The sequence below is a fragment of the Tachyglossus aculeatus genome, chromosome 17, assembly GCF_015852505.1.
Source record: "Tachyglossus aculeatus isolate mTacAcu1 chromosome 17, mTacAcu1.pri, whole genome shotgun sequence".
NCBI lineage: Eukaryota > Metazoa > Chordata > Mammalia > Monotremata > Tachyglossidae > Tachyglossus > Tachyglossus aculeatus.
The window spans coordinates 55,571,258-55,587,291 of NC_052082.1; the positions used below are offsets into that span (position 1 = coordinate 55,571,258).

Below are 16,034 nucleotides of genomic sequence, written 5' to 3' on the forward strand. Positions count from 1 at the left end.
AGTCAGACTCATTTTCGGGTGCTGAAGCTGGAATGGTTGGGGAGAGGCAGGCGGCAGCATGGGTCTGAGTTCGCGTTGGGACTTGGATGGGTTGTGGGGGCTTCTGGCTGCAAGTCGTCCGTCCCCCCCCGGACACAATGAAGTAGGGACAGGAAGAGAGGTTCCCCTCTTCCTCTGGGTGGTAGGGACCCTAGTGAGAAAAGAGACCCTCCTCTGGGGGGGTCAGAGTGGGTTCCAGTCAGCTGGGCAGTCTGTCCTGTGCCCCCGTGCCTGGCCCCGTCATCACTAGTCGAGTTCCTGGATTTCGCTGTGGGAAGCTTTGTCCTCCTTGTACAGGGACCTGCGTCCAAGCTGGATGTGAGGTTCTCCCCGCTTCCGCCCCATCCCTCAGTCCTCAGGTACTTTCTCCCCACCCCCACCCCTCGCCTGGAGACTTGGGAGTGACCCAGCGGCTCGATGGAGGCAGTTGCTTAAACAAAACCCCGGAAGAGAAATGACCTGTCCCCAACACCTGCTCCCCAGTGTCGATAAGCCTGTTTCTTCAGAGAGAAAGGAAGCCCGGCAGGGCCAGGCTGGCGACAGGTGCCGACCTGCGGGCCGGGCCGGCCAAGATAAAGCGCTCCTTTGTGGCAGGCGGAGTCTGTCCCGCGATGAAGTTCAGAGGGGCCATTCGGCATCGGCTTATTTAAAAGCCATCCATAAGGCCGCCTGTGGGCCTGGCAGGTGGGGCCGGCGGGCACCTTCCCCTTCAGCACCAGCTTTGGACTCGGTCTCGCTCAACTGCAAGCTGGCCGGAGAGCCCTGAAGTACCCCTAGGCTGAGGAACTCGCAGAAGTCTTGTAACGGGACTCTGGTGGAGAGGGCGCAAGTTGGGGAGTGGGGAGACCTGGGTTCTAGTTCCGCCGTTGCCTGCTGGGTGACCTTGGGCAAGTCGCTTCCCCTCTCTGAACTTCAGTATCCCCTTTTGTGAAATGGCGATAGGATATCTACTCTCCCTCCTTCTTAGACTGTGGGACAGGGCCTGGGTCTGATTTATTTCATACTTACCTCAGCAGTTAACACAGCTCTTGGCACATCGTATGAACTTAAGATTGTTTAAAAGGGGTTTTTCTGTTGTTGTTTTTTAAAAGAAAAAACCTAGCCCCAAGGTGCGGTGGATGATTGATGGCTTGTTTGCCTGGCTTCCTGAGCCTCTCAGCAGGCCTTGTTGTTCCTGCTGAGAGACTTCAGTGGTTAGCACAGCCCTTGGCACACAGTACGTGCTTAAGACCGTGTAAGAGGAAAAAAGCCCAGCCCCTGAGGTGCAGTGGATGATGGATGGTTCGTTTGCTCGGCTTCCTGAGCCTCTCGGTGGGCCCCGTTCCCGCCGAGAGACCCTGGCACCAGCTGGGCCGCGGCAGCCCCTGAAACATCACCAGGCAGAGGAGCCGAGCTTCATCCGACCCCGGGATGACCGTCCCACGCGAGGGCAGCTGCAGCCGGGGCCGTGGCCAGCCTGCCGGGTGACCGGGCCAGGTCCTGACCGCAGCCAGCTCTGGGACACACACTCACACCGCTCAACGGGAGAGGAAGAGCCAGGCGAGACCGGCCCCCTCTCTCCTCGCCTCCAGTTCACGCCTTAGGAGGAAAGGAACCCCGCCCGCCCCTGCAGAAGGGAAATGTTTCCCATGACTGCCGCCAGCAACTCAGCAGGCTCCAGCCCCCCCGGCTGAAGCTGGAGGGAGAGGCAGGTGGGAGGAGGGAGCTTTGAGTAGGGAGAACCAAGAGACCCAGATCTTAGTCCCAGAGAAGCAGTGCGGCCTAGTGGGAAGAGCATAGACCCAGAAGTCAGAGGACCTGGGTTCTAATCCCAGCTCTGCCGTGTGTCTACTATGTGACCTTGGGCAAGGCACTTCACTTCACTGTGCGTCGGATTCCTCATCTGTACAATGGGGATTAAACCCTGCTCCTTCCTGAGAGCTGTGAGCCCCATTTGGAACAGGAACTGTCCAACCTGATAAATTTGCATCTATTTCGGTATTTACAACAGTGCTTGGCACACAGCAAGTATTTAACAAGTACCATTAATATTACTTATTATTTTTAGTATTATTATTGGCTCTGCCAAGGACCTCGAGCCTTCTCTGGGTGTGTTTCCCCATCTGTAAAATGGTGTTAGAGATAGATTGTAAATGTGGCACAGGGACAGTGTCCGGCCTCAGAACTTTGTAAGCATCCTGGTTCCTAGCCTGTAGTATCTGTTGTATAATTGTGAGACTTGTGTAGTTATAATTAGTCTTTCCCTCAGGCATTTCTTCCCACAGGGTTGGGGAGAACAAGGCACACGCCAACACCCCTGCACACACACACACACCCCACTCCTTTCCCATCTGTGGGGTGTGTTGGTGAAAGGATTTAGCATGGGGACAACTCTGCCCCCAAAACATACCTGGGGGAGACCCAGGGGTAGATGGGGAGAGGGTAGAAGGAACCATTTCTGCCCCTAAAAGGGAGCCGAGAAGGGTGTATTTGGGTATTGACACGGGCTTGTGCGGAGGCGTGCGCGTGAGTAGTTTGGCACATTTGCCCAGGGACCTGAGCGCATATGGTCCTTTCCATTCATTTCAAGTGAAAGTTTTTTTTTCTCAAGGCTGCTCTGTCTCCCACAGTCCGGTGGCGGGAGGATCGAGGCACCCTGTCCCCATCTTGGGCAACAACTGTAACACCAACCATTGAGTCATTTGGCCTGGCCCGGCCTGGCCTGGCCCCAGGAGCACGAGGTTCTTGGTCTCTGAGAGGAACAGTTCCGGCTCCGCAGCCCGAACCCCCTCGGAGTTTGAGGAGGTGGGAGCAGCGCGTCCGTTCTTGGCGGCCAAGCCTCCGGGGGGGCCATCCCTGGGGGCTCCGGACAGCCCGCCTGCCTCTCCGTCAGCCCGGTGCGGGGCCAAAGACAACTCACGGCACCGGCCCCCGCCTCTCCCCTGCCGCCCCCACCGAAGGCCTTTGAGAACCAGGACCGGAACCACGGCTCCAGAGAGAAGGGCCAGGGCCGGGGACCAGCCTGACCAACCCCCGGAGCTCGGAGAAGGCGGTGGGGGCGGGAGGGAAGCCCGCCCGGGGCCTGGATCGGGGCTCCAACTTGGCCAGCCTCTGTGACAAACAAACAGTGGCTTGTCCAGACGCTTGGCTTCCTCTGTCCCCTCCGACTTGTTTGTCTTTCCCCTCTTGCACGCTGCTCTCCCTGCCCGCCCGAAGGCCTCTCTGGCCAGCAGGACCCGTTTATCGAAGGAAGCCACGTGAACTGAACTCATCTGACCCTGATGGCCTCCAGGCCCCTGCCTGTGGCCTGCCTGTCAAAGAACGACAACGTCCTGCACCGCTTCAGGAAGGCCGTCCAAATCCTCTCTGGCTTGTGTGACCATAAATTGTCATTCCACCCCTCCCCTAGAAAAACTCTCCGCTCTTCTCTCCCCGTCCCCACTCAAGGTGGTTCCTCCATCCTCCTCTCTACCCTCCTCACTTGGCCTCAGGTTCAGGTTCGAGTCCTTAATTTCTTCCCCCGCAGGCTTCCCACCCCAGGAACCCCGAGATCAGTATGTCTCTGTTTGCTTGGGGTTACATCCATCACGAAGCAGGGCCGAAGCCCCAGATGCCATGGAGCCCAAGAAGGCCAAGATGCCACGCCGCCATCCTCAGGGAAACGAAAGATGGGTTTCTTGGGTCGAGCAGATGCCAGCCATGGGCTTGGAATGCTTCGGAGACTACAGCAGCAATTTTTTTTCTTTCCTCCACCTCTTCCACCTTCAGGAGGGGAGGAACTCATCTCTCATTGCTTGGTTCCATTTAATTGTTTTAGAAAGAGATTTTCCACCCCCAAGTCCATGGGTTGGACACCGTCCGTAGCCCCCACTGGATGCGACTGGGTTGATCGGTGTGTGCCGGTTGAAGAGTTGGTCGAAGGCCCTCGCTTGAAAAGAACAGCACCGGAAGCCCCAGATGGTGGCCGAGAAGCTAGAGCCAGTCCAGCCCCAGAGTTCGTGCCACAGACAAGAAGCTGCCTCCACAGAATGGTAGGATCAGATGGCTGAAATGCCCTTCTTCCCTCTTCTTCTCTTCTCCTGTCCCAGACAGGCCCAGAAACAAACCAAACAGAAACCTCACCATTTTGGAAATGAGCAAACGCTCCGTTGCTTAGCCTTGGCAAGCAGAATAAAGCAATCTCTCAGCCCCCATCTGCTCTAGGCCAATTCTTGGTTTCACCAACCACATTTCCTCCTGTCTTTCCACCCTCTTAAAATATGAGGACAGGCCTTTTGGGGGGCCCAAAATCAATCAGCAAAGGTCCAGCTCTATTCCTGGATTTGCAGGTGAATGAGATTTTCACCCCTGCAAGGACCTTCTCAAGATTGAGGGCATTAAGAGAGCATGCATAGGAGGGGAGAAAGGAGCCAGCTGTGAACATGCAGATGGTCTGGGTTCCCTCTGCTAGAGTAATTATAGAAAACACTCTGTCCCTTAAAACATTTCGTCCAACTTGATTTTTCCCTTCACTCTTACTTGCCAGTGGGTGTCTTGGTTGGAGTTGATGGACAGCTGTTGTTCCATTTGGGGGTGTGGGGACAGACTCCATGTCACCCCTCCCCAGTTCCCCCCACCCCCACCACCTCAGACTAGTAGACCGAGAGTTCATGGCCCGGGCCTCCACTGAGTTGTGACCCAGTGAATTGCCCCCCAGGTGAGGTGGACTGGGGAGGCATAGAAATGGTCCGGTAGCAAATAGCATTTGCATTTCCATGTTTGAATCAGGAATGGCTCCCTATGGCCATAATGGAGCCCCTTCACCTCGTTCCCTGTTCTAGAGGATTCGGTCCTCTCCTCTTGCCGAAACACCTACCATAGTGGCGCCTTTGATGAAAGTGATTTTTGTTTCCAGTGAAAATCTCCTCTCCCCTGTTAGGGTAGCCAAGAGGCTCTGTCTTGTAGAAGGCGAGAGACCTTACCTGAGGTGCAGTAAAATGCGATTTCACGTCGCAGTGGCTCTTACTGAGCGCCTGGGGAAGTGCAGCCGACACACGAGCCGCATTCCCGGCCCACAAGGAGCTTTCTGGGTTCACGTTTCCCATGACGGTCCCTGTGCACATGAGGAGCCTGCAGAGGGGGAGGAAAGCCAGTCGCCGAAACCAGCGCTTGAGAATCGCTTTACCTCCAGAATGCTGGGGAACGGCCTCTCCACCAGGACTTATCGCCAGGATGGGATTGTTGTCCCAGGAACCATCTTACCCGCCTGCTCACCTCGGCTCCGTGGGCCTCCTTCCTTGCTCCCGGCCTAAACCAAACTGCTGGGCCAGATACATTAGGAGGCCGCACAAGCCGGGGCCCGTCCGCTCCCGTCAGGCCCTTCTACCCTCCTTCCTACAGCAGCGGAGGCAACTGAGGCACAGTACCATCTCTTTAGAAACTTGCCAGGGGTCATGAGCTTGGCCGGGGCCAGACTCAGAAATTGAATGTGGGCTTTTCACTCCCTGCAGTTCCGTCTTTTTTTTTTTTCTTCCCTGGCGTTCAGTGAGTAATGTGAGTGGGTTTGGAAAGAAACTGCAAGGTCCTCTGGAAACTGACAGGGAATTTCAGACAGCAGCCAGTAAGGACATGTTTCTTCAGAGATTCTGGCCTGAAAGAGGCCGCACTGCCATGGGGAAAGAGATTGGACCTCACACCCCTAAAATGACCTCTCTCCGCCACCCTCCAATTTACCCTCAAGCATCCACAAATAGTGGCATCGGTCAATCAGGAATATTTATTGGGCACCTAAGGAGGGCAGAGCGCTGTTTCGAACAGTCATTTGCAAGCACTCTGGAGAGGCCAGTAGAATTAGAGAAGCAGCGTGGCTCAGTGGAAAAGAGCACGGACTTTGGAGTCAGAGGTCATGGGTTCAAATCCCGGCTCTGCCAATTGTCAGCTGTGTGACTTTGGGCAAGTCACTTAACTTCTCTGGGCCTCAGTTACCTCATCTGTAAAATGGGGATTAAGGCTGTAAGCCCCCAGTGGGACAACCAATCACCTTGTAACTTCCCCAGCACTTAGAACAGTGCTTTGCACATAGTAAGCGCTTAATAAATGCCATCATTATTATTAATTAGGGATCCCTGCCTCCAGGAGATTTACTAGGTGGAGAAGAGAATAATGAGAGACCCTGGGAATTGCGGGCTTTCCCGTGAGCGAGTTTCCAAACCTCTGTGAGATGCCACCCCACCTCAGTTGTACAGCTTGGTCCAGAAATATCCCCCTGCTTTAGTAGAAAAGTTCTGATGCAGTAGAAGGGAGGAAGGCCGAGGGCATCGGAAGCAGGTCAGATTTCTCCAGGGAAAGCCCCCGCCCCACAGCTGCCCGGGAGGCACCTACCGGCATAACGCCATTGGGTGCTGGTAGCCGAACGGGGCACCCGGAGCCCCAGGGCAAAGCTCGTACAGAAGGGAGCCGTCTCTGCCCTCTGCCTCTTGGCCGCATCCAAGTCGGCGGCACCCCCTCCTCCCAAGTGAACTTTGGGGCACGTGGGGAGAGACGAGACCTCTTTCTCAAACCGAGACCAGAACCGAGGACTCGGGGGTCGGTTTGAGATGAGTGTTCATGACAAGTAGAGCTGGGTGTGGGGACTTCACGTGTGTGTGTTGTGCCAGCAGAAGCCTGAAAGGCGAGGCCCTCGGTGATCCTAGCCGTGCCCCTGATCTGGTGGCCTACCGGCGGGACGGGCAGAGTTTCCTCAGCCCCACGCGTCTTGTTTTCGCAGGTGTCCCGTTTGGCATTTCCGTCTCTCAGCCGTGAGGGAGGAAACGTGGCCCGCTCGGCCGGTGACCGGTGAAAAGCGGCTTCCCTGTTTTGGGCCCGCTTGGCGGCTAAACTGAAGGTTGATTTGTTCCCGGAAGGTGGCTCTCCGTACCCCCTCCCCAGTGGCCCCCTCCCAGCTCTGCCCGTGGCTGATGGGACTGGGCACAGAGCTGCAAGCCCAGCTTGCTTTAGGTGTTCCCCCGAGAGTCGCCCTTTATTTTTATTTTTTTTTATTTGGGGGGTAATTCTGTTTAATAGTGTTTGTGTTGTAAAGAAATAAAACCAGTGTTTCCCCGTCCCTGGGATGCCATCCCAGCCTAGCCCGGAGTCCATCTGTGGTAAGAGGGATGGATCACAAGAGCCGCCACGGGCCAGGACACGTGAGCTCACCCGAAGGGGCCCCGCACTCACTCCCCAGATGGGGCAGCCACTCCAAAGAGTTGGCATGGAGCTCGGGTGTTACCCCCACCCACTGGGTCAGAGGAACACCCTCCACCCCCGACTGCCTCTTTCCCAGCCCTGAGCTGGGCACCCGGAGGAGAGGTGTCTTGTGGCTTACTGTCCCCATGGGCAGAAGTAGGTGGGAGTCGATCCACACCCACGCTAGGTGGGATGTGGGTCAAACCAGGGGACCGGGGGTGTCGGATTTCGTCGGTGAATGCAAGTTCCCTGGGAAAGGGGCACCGGGGTTGGGAAAGGAACCAAAAGCCCATTTCGTCTCCCTTTCTCCTGGCCTGTCATCCCTCCATCCTGCCTGGGAACAACAAGAGAGAACCCTATCTCCCTCTTTGTTCTTCCCTCCGGCCCCTCCACCCGCTCCCCCCACCCCCCCACCTCAGGGCTGGGCAATAAACCCTTTGGAAATAAACAGATAGAACCATTGTCTCATCTGTGAACTCATCAGATGGGTCCCAGAGGTATAGATCCTCTTACTCTTTTCCCCCCACCTCCCTCCAAAACATACACACTCTTTCCCCCCCTCCCCCCCAAAAACACACAGTTACTGTTCTTTGGTGAGGGTGGGCAACAATACGGCGGGCAGGATGCAGGCGGGTAGAATGGAGAAAGATAGGGATCTGAAACCCAAACCAGGCCTGGTCCGGGAGGAAACCTTCTGCCTCCTCCTCGCAGGTGAGGCCGGCGGGTGGTATGGGGGAAGCAACCGAGCTCGCCCAGAGGCCCCAGAAAGACCCTGGCCTGCAGGAGCGGGCCCCGGGAAGCAAGTTGTCTCCCTGGATTTACCCCTAGGGCTTGGCTTCCGGGGAAGTTCTCCCTGAGCTGCCGCCACCATCGCCAGCTCAAGTTCAGGGATCGGGAGGAAACTGGGGACACTGACTCACCTTCTCCTGAAATTGGGTTTGGGGGAGTCTGAGCCCTAGACCCAGCCCAAGCTTTAAAAGGGCAAACGTTGTGGAGGCTCTGAGTCAAATGACTCCTTTGCCTGATAGAACCAGGTGATTGAAGATGTTTGGGGCACTCCAAGAGTCTCGCCCCGTTCCACCACTTGAAAGTCAGACTCGGAGACCTCCCCCCTGCGGCCCCTGGACTCCCATCCAAAAAAATCCCGCTTGTGCCCAGGCTGGTATTGCGCCGGGAGGGACGAGAGAGAGGCCGGCCTCCAGTGCTGCTTGCAGGCCCTCTCCTCCCTAGGAGCCAGCAGAGACGGAAACCCCGCGGGAAGAAGCAGATGAGGCTCTTCCCGTGAGAATCGTCCCAATGAGCCTTGCAAGTTAAACTGAATGAACACCACCAGGTGGCAACCCATCCATCCTCTTTAGCCTTATTCTGGGACTCGAGGGCCACCCAAAAGAGCCATCCCCCAGCACAGGGGGACTCGGCCCTCCCTCGGGATCGAGAGAGGCATACAGGCATTGGCCTCCACAGCCGAAGATTAGTCTCTCCCCGCCGCTTTCATGAGGTCACGGTTGGTTACGCCTGGGCTGGGAGCCTAACCCTGGCCTTCACAGCCACACCTCCAAGGGTCAATTTTAAGGCTCTTCGTTCTGGGCTTACCTTTCGCCCCTCTGCCGCCGGGCGAGGCTCTGACTTCCTTCCAGGTGAGGAGATTGGGGGTGTTCCCCCGGGACTTCCGTAAACCTGCCTTCTCTCCACTGGGCCGGCGTATTTCCGAGTCATCGGGCCGGCTGCTGTTTTGGGGTCTTGATTCTGTGGATCAGAATCATACCGCACCCTGGCACACAAAACGCCACCCAACTTCTGATCGCCACCCACGAGACTTTAGGATGGGAGAGTCCCATGCGGACATGGCTGTGGGCTTGGCCCCCGGACCACCAGAAAGGTCATCAGAAACGACACCAGACTTGGCTCTGGGTAAGGTGGTCTGGATCTATACCACCTCTCTTTTACCCCGAAGTAATCACCACAGACTTTTGAACATACACCATGCCTGGGGCATTTCTAAACAAATCGCCTCTCGTGCCCTACTGTTTAACTCCTTATTCATCTGCGTTGCCATTTGTCTTCTCTTTCTCTAAATTATTTTGTGCCTGTTTCTCCCACTAGACAGTAGGCTCCTTGAGGGCCAGGACCATGGCTTCTAACTCTAGTGAGCTCTTCCAAGCCCTTTGTAAAGTGCCGGCCCGAATTTGGCCCTCAATAACTTGCTAGACTGATTGTTTCCCCTTCCCCCACCATGCTTGGCTTCCTCTGGCCCCATCACTAAGACTGGTACCAACTGACCACCTCACAGAGCCATTGAGTTGGAGATGAGCCAGTCTGAGGCAGAAGCGGGCATTTCAGCCCGCCCAAGGCCATAGCTGGTCTAGCCCAACGGGTGAGATTGGGCTTCACTGAACGGTCGCTCCTCTCCAATGCCAACAGACGTGGGGGGTGGCCGAGCCCGTTTTCACCAACAGAAAGCAACTCGCGTGCCATCTGGCCTTGGAGTGACCCCAAGGGGTAAGGGGCTTCTTGCCTGTGCTCTTCTAGATTCGGCCCCTGAAGCTGCCAGGATGGAAGTCGAGGTCCCAGCATGTTCCTGGTGACTTCCGCACATGTGTGATTCTCTGGGCTTTAGTCCCGGGGGACCACAGGGTCCTGCCAGCCTAAGGATGCCATGAATCGAAGGTGGGGTGTGGCGGGGAGGATTGTAGGGGGCCAGACCCTCACCTCCCCCACCTGCCTTGCCCCACCCTGCCTGTCTCTCATTGACTGATTGATTGATTGATAGATTCCTTCAGGCCTTTCCCAGAGGCAGTCAGTGCTCCAGCTCCAGCTCACTCGATCCTGAGACACAACTCAGGGCCCAGGAGAGGTCGGGCGAACAGCATCTGGCCATGTGAGTCGGTGTCCTGAAGCAACAGGGAAGTTTAAAGCCTGTGGGACCCCCATCTCGGGGACGGCACTGACTAGGCTAGAGCATAGAAGGCCCAGGGCGGCACACATGGCCTCCTCTAGACTGTAAGCTCGTTGTGGACAGGGAATGAGTCTGTTATTTTGTTATATTGTACTCTGCCAAGCTCTTAGTTCGGTGCTCTACACACAGTAAGTGCTCGATCAATATGATTGACTGACTGACTGACTAGCCCCTGCCCTGGCTGTGGGGGAGCTGACGTGTCCATCATAAGGTTAACTTGCCCTCTCGAGCCCCCTGGGCACATACCCAGAATCCAGCAATGCTGCTCCCTGAGTATGTAAGTGCCCCGCTATAGAAGTTTCTAATAATAATCACTGTGGTATTTGTTAAGCATTTACTATGTTCCAGGCAATGTACTAAGCACTGGGGTGGAGTCAAGCAAATCAGGTTGGATACAGTCCCCGTCGCATTTAGGGCTCACAGTCTTAATCCTCATTTTACAGATGAGTGAACTGAGGCCCAGAGAAGTGAAGTGACTCGCCCAAAGTCACCCAGCGGACAAGTGGCGGAGCAGGATTAGAACCCAAGTCCTTTGGATTTCCAGGCTCTGGCTTTATATACTAGGCCACACTGCTTCTGTTCCTTTTTCATCCATTCATTGTGCTGTAAAGATCAGGGTGGGGAAAGTGGTGCGGGAGCTGACGGGATCCAGATTTTTCAGGTCAAAAGCCCAAGTGCCCCTAGAAGGGCCAGGTGATTTTTTCCCAGGGGGAGGGAGGGGACTGGAGGAATCAATCATCAGTCAGTGGTGTCTGTTGAGCACTTACCTTGGGCAGAACATTGTAGTAAGCGCTTGGGAGAGTACATTCTAATAGAGTGGGTAGACACGATCCCTGTCCACAAGGAGCTTACAGTCTACAGAAGGAGACAGGTAGGGAAAATAGTAGAGTATGAGGATATATGTACATGATTGGGGTGGGGTTAGGGTGAGGATCAAAGTGTCAAATGCATAGTTCCTTCACTCATTCATTCAATCTTATTTATTGAGTACTTACACTGTACAAAGCGCTTAGAAAGTACAATTCAGCAATAGAGGCAGTCCCTCCCCACAACGGGCTTTCAGTCTAGAAGGGAGGAGACAGACAGCAAAACAAGTAAACAGGTAATAGTTGATTGTTGATGCAATGGTTGATGCAGAAGGAAGAGCCAGTAGGGGAAATGAGGTCTTAAGTAGAAGAGGGTTTTTTTTTTTATGGTAATCCCATCTTTTGGAAGAGATGTGATTTTTAAGAGGTTTTGAAAGTGGGTAGCGGGGTGGACTGTCAGATATGAAGGGAGAAAGAGTTTCAGGCCAGAGGGGGGGACTTGGGCGAGGGGTCAGTGGGGGAATAGACGAGTCTGAGTACAGAGAATAGGTTGGTGTTAGAGGAGCAGAGTGTGTGGGTTGATGGGCTGCAGTGGGAGAATAGCAAGGTAAGGTGGGAGTTGGGAAGAGCTGGTTGAGTGTCTTCGAGCCAATGGCAAGGTGTTTCTGTTAGATGTGGAGGCGGATGGGCCACCACTCGAGGTTCTTGAGGAGTGGGGCGATGTGGACCCAAACGCTTTTTTAGAAAAATGATCCAGGCAGCAGAGCTAGCTATGGATTGGAGAGGAGAGAGACGGGAGGAGGCAGGAGGCCGGGAATGAGGGAGGAGGTGTGAATTATGCTAATGCTCCATGAAGCAGTCAAAACCCACACCCCCTTCCCCTCTGGACTCAGCTCCCCCCTACCCCCCAACCCCGGGGAGCCTCCGGCTGGACGGGTGTGGGCCGAGAAGCCGGCAGACGCCTCGGCCTCCGATTTCCGCTGCCATTTTCGTAGACTCAGCAGAGCGGAAACTGTCTGCAGGCACCGGCCCAAAGGCCTAACGGGCCGTGAACCCCAGGACTGGCTCCGCCGCCCCTCCGCCGCTGTTTTCTCGGCCTGTTCTGTTCTGTTCTCCGCTCCCCGGCCGTCTCCCCCCCGCCACCCCACCCCATCCCCCAGCCGCCGTTTGTGTTGGCAGCCGCCGGGTAGCCAAACCGATTTAATTGGCTGCTGAGTTTGCGGCCTGCGTGTTATGAAAAGGTTTTCTGTCTGTCTCTGTAAGTTACCCTGACTCTGTTTTCATTCTTAATATAATATTCACTTCATTTTTAACTGAATAGAGGTTCTTTGGGAATTTTTTTTTCCCCCTGCTTCTTCCAAAAATACATAAAATAGGCCCTTCATGCCGCGTCATTATGAAAGTTGGGATTGTCCCGGCGAAGGGAAGTGAGAAACCCGATGCTAAATGGGATTTAGACAGAAATTCCTTTCTTTCCCGGGGCCGGTGGAACGGAGCGTCGACTCTCCCGCTGCCTGTAAAAAGGTTCCCCGTATTGTTGTTCATCGCCGCGCGTGCTCCGGAGCTGCCTGTGTGTCCCTTCCCCGTGATGGATGAGGTGATTTCCGAAGATGGAGTCAGTGGAGAGCCGTGAAACGCACTCTCGACGACAAGCTCTAGTCACCTCTCTCTCCCTACACTGACTCTCCCGACTCAGTCCCCAACCCCGGGCTGGATTCTCGCTGACCCCACGAAGGCCCCGGGATGGCTTCCCGCCTGACCAGGAGCAGTCCCTGGGACATTTCAGGCAGTGGTATTTATTGAGGGCTCCCCATGTGCAGAGCACTATACTAAATGCTTGGGAGAGTCCGCTACAATTAGGGTTGGGAGACACACTCCCTGCCCGCAGGGAGCTGAGGACCAGATTGGTTCAATCGATCGATGGTGTTTAGTTTGCAGAGCACTGTACTGTCAGTCAGTCGTATTTATTGAGCACTTATTGGGTGCAGAGCACTGTACTAGGCGCTTGGGAGAGTACAACAGATCAGAATGGCAGACACATTCCCTGCCCACAACGAGCTTACAGTCTAGAGGGGGAAACAGACATTAATAGAAATAAATTACAGATATGTACTTATGTGATGTGGGGCTGGGAGGGGGAAGAAAAAGAGAGCAAGTCAGGGCGATGCAGAAGGGAGTGGGTGAAGAGGAAAGGGGGCCTTAGTAGGCAAGGCCTCTTGGAGAAGGTGAGCCTTCAATAAGGCCAAGTACTAAGGGCTTGGGAGAGTGCAAAAGATTTGGTAGAGACGGTCCAGGCCCTCAAGGAGCTTACCGTCAAGCAGGGGAGACAGACGTTAAAATCCATCCGAGACAGGTTCTCCCACAGGCCTAAAGATTCCATGCTTCCAAGATTTAAACTCTGCCTCTCTCCCCGGGAGTGCCATTAGCTATTTCACACCGCCAGGGAACCGCCCACACTTGGAGATTGGTGGAGGCCATGGGTATCTAAAGGCTCAACAGCATTTCCCCAACTGGCCCGGAGTTGGCCTTCTGAGAGCCAGGGAGCAGCGGATTCTGAGGGTCTCGCCCACCTGGTGGGCTGGGCTCGTCTCCTGCGTCCCTGTTTCCCAGCATCCAGGAGCCCAGAGAAGCGCCAGAACCTCAGCCTCACTCGGCTCATCAGAGGCCAAGCTGAGGGTGGAGCCCCGGCCTCCCCGGGGGGGCGGACCGGGTTGCCCCAAATCCCTTGTCCCTCTTGCTCGAGGGCCAAGCGGCAATGGGTAACGGAGGGAAACGGAGAGTCGAGGTGAGCCCTCGTGGTGGACGTCTTCAGCCTCCCTGGCTCCGAGCCTTGCCGCCTCCGGTGAGCGCCGGGCATCAGCTGGAGGAGGATGGTCGTGGCACAGTCCCTGACTGTGCCACGGTGGCAATGTGGAGGAGGGGTGAGGGGAGGACAGGCCTTTGGGGTTCAGGGTAACCAGAAGCCCCAGATCCAGCACCCGAGGAGCTGGTTGGCTACAGTTGTTCCCATGAGGAGGCTGTCTCAATAGAGCTCATTGTTTCCCCAAGGATGGCAGCGGTGAGATCTTGCTCTTTATCTCTGGGCTGGGTACGACCCTGACTCTTTCCGGGGCATGGATAAATATTGAATAATAAAAACCATCAACGAGCCCTCATGTGCCTCCGCAAGACAAGCAGTCTGAATAGAAGCAGCACGGCCTAGGGGAAGAACACGGGCTTGGGGACCAGTGGATGTGGGTTCTAATCCCGGCTCCGCCACGTGTTTGCTGTGTGATCTTGGGCAAGTCACTTAACTTCTGTGGGCCTCAGTTCCCTCATCTGTCAAGTGGGAATTAAGACTGTGAACCCCGTGTGGGCAGGGACTGTGTCCAACCTTATTAGCTTGTGTCTACCCCAGTGCTTGGAACAGTGCTTGGCAAATAATCATAATAATAATAATAATAATAATAATAATGGCATCCGCACCTACCGAAGACGGCGGTCAGGAGAGCCCGATGCAGTCAGTAAGCACGGTTTTACCAGGGCATCACACCTGGAGCAATTCAGGGAAGAGTGGCCCATGGCCGAGGCCTCGGTTTCCAAGGAAACAAAGCCAGATGTAGAGGGGGGGGGACCTGGCCAGGATAGCGTGCCAGCGGGCAACAGGAAATGAGGGAGACCTGTTCTGGTCTGGCCCCTACCCTCCTCCTAATAATAATGGTAATAACTGTGGTATTTGTTAAGCGCTTACTATGTGCCGGGCACTGTACTATGGGCTGGGGTGGATATAAGCTAATCAGGTTAGCCGCAGTCCAAGTCCCTCGTGGGGCTCAAAGTCTTAATCCCCATTTTACAGCTGAGGGAACTGAGGCACAGAGAAGCGAAGTCACTTCCCCAAGGTCACACAGCAGATAAGTAGTGGAGGCGGTACTAGAACTCAGGTCCTTCTGACTCCCAGGCCTGGGCTCCATCCACTAAGCCACACTAGGGAGGCGGGGCTGTGTGGCATTCCTTCCAGGCCAGGGGTAGGCTGGGCCCCAAAGAGGAGAGGCCGTAGGCTCTGTGGCCCCAGGAAGCGAGGACTCCCGGCCCATGGTATCCAGCCACAGGGCTGGCAAGGAGCCAGAAATCAAAAGTGGGAGTCCTGACTCTGAAAGAGAGGATAGGAAGGGAGGTGGCAGGCGAGAGGGAGGAAAGCAGGTGAGCTGCCCTGGCGGGGTCGAACGGTCAGCCCCCGGGGTGAGGAGCCCGGGGTGGCCGAGAGTGACCGACCGACGGCCGTGCGGAGTGGAACGAGGGTGCAGAGGACGCGGGGAACCAACGGGGCAGGGCTGGTTCCTCGACAGTCGAGCCCACTTTCTGGAAAGCCGTCTATCACACTGGGGTAACTGTGCCAGTCAGATCCGGCCTGGGACGAATCAAGCAGCAGGGCGGGGACTCCACCCCCTTGGCTGATGGGCCGGGCTGAGAATCCGGGGTTTGTGGTGGAATCTGAATATCAAAAGGTGAGCCCACGCCTTTCATTAGAAAAACCCTCTGCCAGGCCAGGCCGTCGGGCACCCCCACGAACCTCAGAGCCCACACCTCGTCCTACAAGAAACGCGGCTTAGTATTCCCGGCTTCGCGTAGGACGGGGGGGGACTCCCACCCCGGGCTAAGGGGGCAGTGGGGCGGGCAGAACTGATTCCAGGGCACCAGTGCCAGCTCCCACGAGAGCCTGGGGAACACAGGGCACCTCACAGCCCAGCCCTGGCCTCGGCCTCCCGTCTGCCTGCCTCCCCAGGATGGAATGGGGGCCAGGTGGGGAAGGGGGCCCCTACCCTCCTCCCCACATTCCCCACTGTCCTCCCCCAAGGAGCTCCAAATGGCTCATCCTCCAGCCCCGGGCAAGCTCAGGAGGGCAGCAAAGCCCTGGCATATAACAGCAGTACCAGTAGCTTCAGCAGTATTAGTAGTAGCAGTAGCAATTACAATAATTGTGGTAGTAATCACAGCATTTATTGTCTTACTAAGAGAATAGTAAGACAATAGTCCCGGACTATGCCCTCATTTTCCCACACTCCTCCCTTCTG

General features: G+C 55.7%; 1 protein-coding gene across 1 annotated transcript in view; it reads left to right on the forward strand.

Annotated features, from left to right (window-relative positions):
• Positions 1-7,111, forward strand: part of FKBP6 (FKBP prolyl isomerase family member 6 (inactive)) — a 19,404-nt gene extending 12,293 nt beyond the window's left edge. Inside the window, exon 10 of the mRNA XM_038758851.1 lies at positions 6,764-7,111. The gene's annotated coding sequence lies outside the window, so the exon portion shown is untranslated. The remainder of the gene's footprint in view (positions 1-6,763) is intronic.
• Positions 7,112-16,034: the final 8,923 nt, after the last annotated feature.